The sequence below is a fragment of the Grus americana genome, chromosome 9 (assembly GCF_028858705.1).
Source record: "Grus americana isolate bGruAme1 chromosome 9, bGruAme1.mat, whole genome shotgun sequence".
NCBI lineage: Eukaryota > Metazoa > Chordata > Aves > Gruiformes > Gruidae > Grus > Grus americana.
Genome location: NC_072860.1, coordinates 8,712,283 through 8,718,282, shown reverse-complemented (window position 1 = coordinate 8,718,282; position 6,000 = coordinate 8,712,283).

Genomic DNA, 6,000 nt, shown 5'->3' with positions numbered 1-6,000 from the left:
CCATATGATATTTAAAAGGAATCAGTAATTGTTATTTACCTAAAAATTAGAAGGAGCTTTTGATTGTTGCGGTACAGCTCTCATTTCTGTAAACAGAAAGGACAGGTCCTCTCGCATTTTAATTCTGAGCAGTTAATTGGTGATTTACATAGCCCCTTTTACCATCACGCTCTCAATCCTCAGACGATGAACTATTTTTCCCTGAGAAGCTCGACTGACAGATTTTAATATTCCATTAACTTTGCAGTTTTACTATAACATTGCATCTTGAGACACTGGGGCACTTTGATTCAAACTACAGGAAATTAATTTTCTCTCTTTTATTATACCACCAGTAACTACCTTAAAAAAAGAAACTTTAAAACTACTGATGACATGAGTATAATATGTAAAAATGACAGGAAGAATTATGAATTTTATTTCCATAAGAGAAGGAAGGGGGGGTAATTATAGTGCTGAACCATTGTATTCAATCTGAAATTAAGATACTTTTCTAAGACATGAAATTCGCATAGTGAAGAAATGATCATGAAGTAAATCTTTGCGGTTGAAAGGCATTAACAGTTGTTAACCCCTTTCGTTGCAGCCAAAATGTTTTGACTGAATATTTCTGCAAAGGAGGGAAAAAAAAAAAATCACAAAATTTGGTATTGAGAAGACTGAACTTTTTAATCTTGTCTAAAATGACCACAGCTCTTCCTGGGGAGAAAAGAAGTATAGCTGCTTCACTTAAATTTTCTCTTTCATTTGAATGAGTTCAGTTTCTTGGTAATATTCTCCTATGGCACCGGTCTAAAATTATGTTGAAGTACTTGCAAGTTATGACAGTGTATTCATCGATATTTTACAGGTGAATACAGAATATGTAGCTGAATATAGAATATAGATTAATCTATATTATACAGACAAATATATATTTTAATATAGAAGAGTAATCTATATATTCCCTGAGCACAGACAAACAATGGTTAAAAGAGAAAATATGTTCAACTGGGAGAATGAGGTGTTCTTCACACACACAAAAAAGTAAAAAATAAAATAAAATTATGTTTTATGTAATTTCCCCAAACGGCAGAAACGCTATGCAGTCAAGAGCGTCCCTGGCAGTTTTCCACGCTCCCAGCCACTCTTATCTGTGCTTCCACGCTCCGACCCCCATACCCTCCTGAAGCCGCCCCCTGTTCCCTGCCCTCGGTGCCAGGAACTCCCATCGGCATCGCTTCTCCCTCGGCGCGACCCAGGCACGGACGCAGTGCTGTGTTATTTCCACTACTAGACACAAACCGCCTCATTTTTCACATCGAATGCTACTGACTTCAGGAAATGTTGTAGCTGGGAGTTTTATGGCCTGATTGTATTCTCTGAGCCCGCTTCCTAACTGTAATTATCGAAGCTGCCAAGGGCAGATTAAAAGAGGGGTTTAGGCTAAAGAGGGTCCCCAGCGCTGGCAGCCCCACTCAGTCTGCGGGGAGCTGGGGGCACCCGGGGACTGGGACCCTGCGCGGGGGAGGCAGCTGCTCCGCTTCTCTCTGGTTATCGTCAAAGCCCCGATAAACGAGCGGGGTCTGCAGAAACGTGAGGAAAGGTTGTATGGAGCTGGGGGGTGGGTTTCCCCAGCTGCTCAGGAAAGGAGATGTGGGACAGGGGCCAGGCGGAGAATACGGACCCCCGTGCGATGGGCAGGTGTCGGTACTGAGGGGAGAGGAAATGGCAGCGGTGCTGAGCCAGCACTTCACTGCGATGCTGCAGATCTTGAGAAAAGGTAGCAAATGTCTGTCTGGAATGGTATCCTGCTTTGGGACAGGGGTCTGAATTTAGACCTCTTGAGATCCTGTTTGTCCTATTTATTTTAATGATTCAGTGACTAAAACGGGACAGGAGGGATGGATTTGGGGAAACCTGTCTGACCAAGCAATGACTGAGAATATAGAATAGTTTCTGAAAGGTGGTAGTGCAACCCATGTTACTGGGATCATGGAAGAACATGTATGGAAAGATTTAAAACATCTTTGTTCTATTTGTTTTTTAATTTCAAATCAAACAAGGATTTACAGGCTCCCATGCCATAGAATTATTTTTTAAATGGGATTACACACATGGAGGTTTCTTTCCATTTATTTTAAATTTAGACAGAAAGGATTTTCCCATATAGTATCGTGTTGGGTTGCAAAGGACCTGGATGTCTGCACATCATCAAAGACAGTGAATGATATAATTGCTCTGCAATTTGCAGCTCAGGTTGAGAAGGCACATCGATTGCAGGGGGAGGGATCCTGCCAGCACAAAGGTGCTGGTTGCAAAGTATTCACTGCTTCTGCTTTAAAAAAACAGATGAGAGTAGCCTGGAAGATGCTTGTCCACAATAAGAAAGTGAGATTTCTGATATGCTTTTGGAAGGCAGGAGGAAAAATGAGCACTGCTTCCGAGGAGGTCAGAATGAATTCCAGCGCAAAGGAAACAAGCACTTGCTCTGTGTTGCTGGAACTGAGGCAATCGAGCAGAGACTGAGATTGCTTGAGCTTCTGTCTTCTTTTTCAAAACAGTAATAATCTAATCTAATAACATTGTATCTTCTTAGCTCTGTCCTTATGAAATTTTTGTCCACCGTCTACATCTTTTAATGAATTGCTGTTTATGCATAATTAAAAAAACCTGAAGAACAGATTTTACTCATACTTTTTGTGACAACTGTATCGGCTTAGGGATGACCTGGGAGTTACAGTTTCCGCCTGCTGTTTTCATAGGGCTTTTAGCAACCAAACCCTGCACCTTTATAGCCATGGGTGAAGGATTAGTCACATGGAGAGGAACCTGTGCAAAGTAAGCAATGTGACACTATATTCCCCGCTGAGATAATAACGCCACTTTCATGACAGGATGAGTAGAGAGGTAATTGAGATCTCAGAGAAATTAATTACATGTACATTGCAAGCAGAGGCTATGGAACTAGTGGCTTTATGTTACCATAACCTAGTAGCTTTCCCACAACTTCCATGTGCTTCAGAGGAAGCCAAACAGGGATTTATGAGCTTGTCAGTGCTAGAACATAGTATGAACATATGCGGCTGCTTAAGAATTGCACTGAGGTTTGGTAAAAGACTTTGGCATTTAGAAACAACTTTCCCAATGAACTCTTCTGCCCCTCATCCACGTGTTTCCCAAAGCTTGAGAAATTCTAGTGCAAAAGGGTTGATTAATCTATATAAATTCTGAGATGGAAACTGTCATTCATCCTTATCCAGCCCTGTAGCCTCCTGTGACGATTCTGTATTTATTATTGATATAAGATTTTGCCTGTGAGGCGATAAAGAGAGCAGAGGATACTCGTCATGGTTCTGTCACGTAGATCTGCTGTCAGTCCTCTGCAGTTTTAGCCAAGCCAGCACCTTGCGGGGGAATGATAAATGCCAATTGTTTCACGGTAAAGAAGTGTTTGTGAGTTTTGACTGAATGTGGGGTTGGAGGCAGTTGTTTTCTGTGGCTCTTACCTACCAATGCTTTTTCTCTCATAACTGGAGATCCCTCTAGTCTTTCAGCTTAATCCCTGTGAAACACTGTAGTAAATTTAGGTCATCTTACTATAGTGATTCTGAGCCCTGGAAATTTTACTCTGTTCTGCTTTGATACCTCGTGAAGAACCAGCTTTAGCAAAACAGTATTGCATTTTCATTCTCAGCCATAAATCCAAATCCCATTGACTTAAAGTGTCAGAGCTGGCACATGCTTCTGGGCCCACTGAGGAGCTCCTTGCTAAGCACCAGAGCCAGCGCTGCGCAGGATGCCGGTGGCTGGCGGAGGACAGCTGCGACGCGTTCAGTATTTTAGTATTAACAATGCAAGCACCTGAGAAGTCGCAAATATTTATTGCTTCCTTTCATTTATTTGTAAATGCCTGTTGTGGGGCAAATCTACTGTAAAGGTGCTTTGGAGGCTGAAGCTTTCCCCCACGGACACAGCTGCGAAGCCTGGCCGGGGCGGCGGGGAGGGCTGTGGGACGGCGTGCCCCCGCTCGGCGCAGGGCTCCTGCCTCGCTCTCCCCCTGCCACTTGCCTGTTGCCATGGAGAGCGGATTTTGTCATGCACACTAGTGGGTCCCGTGCGTCTCCTCTCTGCCAGGGTAATCTGCTGTCACTGCGGTCATCACAATAACCACCCTTTTTTTTTTTTTTTTTTTTTAATATACTCTTCTCAGCACCACATATTACTTTCCGCTGCCTAGGTGCATTCTTGACAGCAGCAGCATGATGTGCTACTGCTTGTTTAAACTGGGAGACAAAACCCAGATGCGCTCTGCTCAAAAAATTGCTCGGTACTACTGTATATTCTGCAAGGTTACTCAGGATACATGTGCCAGTGTTTCACCTTTGTCTTTAAAGTGCTGTAGGATGAATGTCTTTCAAATGAAGAGACAGGCGACTGGAAAAAAAGGGGGAAAAACAAGTAACAAGATCAAAGACATAAATAGAACAAAATATGCACAAGAGATCTCATCTGAGATCAAAGATGTGAGCGTAATTACCATGAATAAGACGTGCAGAGCTCACCAGAACAGAATGGTTTGTGCGCCTGGAGAATTCTGCAGAAATAAACCAGTCTGTGGGAAGTCGAGCGCTCCACGGAGTGAGGAAAGGACGGTCATTCTGCAGCGGAGGGGCAATAGCGGAAAGCCCACCATTATGGCAGGGTTGCTTATTGCTGGCTGACCCCGTGCAGGGCTGCAGCCATCCAAATAGCTCAAAGAAAACCTCCGAAGCTTTTATGTTAAAAAAGATTCTGATCTGGGGGGGAAAAAACCCAAAACCAAATCCAGCTCTTTAACCCTGGGAGATGTGTAGTTTTCAGGCAGACATTTTCAAGGGTAAGTGTAGTGATTGTGTTACAGGTGCAGCTGGAAGAAAAACAATTGCTTCTGTTAAAGTACCTTAACGCATAGAGGAATTGTACAGAACATGAAGAATTTCTTTTCACTAACTCTGTTCAGTCAGGGATTGCGAATGTATTTGTGATTTTTATGGCTGTTATGTACAGGTGTCCGCAGGCCCTAACAGAACATCCTTGCAAATGGAATAAATAAATAAATAAGTTGTCTGGAAGAGTATGTAAGGAAAGTTACAGTGGCTGAGCTGAAATTGCAAAATGCTGATTCTTCCCAGGGAAAGATTTTTATGAGCTATGTGCTGGTCATATATACCAGAATATTGTTTGATTTTTAGTGGAGTTACTGGAGATTTATTCTTTTCCTGAGAACACACTGATAGATCCTTGCTGTGCTTCCAGATACAATGTGCCTTCTCCATGAATATCTCAAACATGACAGGAGTGTGGAAATCCAGGAAGTTTTAGGAGTGATTTTTATCTTAATACCTCTTTCGTTCTGTCGGCATGAACCAGAAATTCAGGCACAGGTCCACATGTCAGGCTTATTTCCACTTGGAAGAGGGGACAAAAAGGCAAACGTATGCTGAGCCTACTGTCAGGCTTATTGTCACAGAAACATTACCGGAACTGTGTTTAGCATGTAGATGAATTTATTTATTTTTTCTTTTTTAACAGTAGCTTATACATCTTTGTATAGAAACACCTGCTGTAGGAGCCTGGCAAGCGTGTGCAGTCTAGAAATGAATATTTCCACTCCATTCTTCTCACTGCTTCATTTTTGGGAAGAGCCCACCCCAGCCCATAGGTTCTGCTGACTGTGACTTTGAGTCAAACACTGAAAGCACAAGCGCTGTCTGTGTCAGATCTCATACTGGTCTGAGAACTGCACAACCTGTGGTGCCAATCCTGCTTTCCACGGCAATAGGCTGCTTCCATTGCAAAATCCCTGTCAACAGTCATGGTCCAGTACTATGCTGGATAATACCTTCAAAGGGTCATCTCTGCATAAAGCACATTTCTTCATTCCATGATAAACGTATGGAATGATTCTGCTGCATACAAGCATTTTGCAGGTACTGTAGAATTTTTATGGTATAACAATAAATCTAAAAATGTATAATT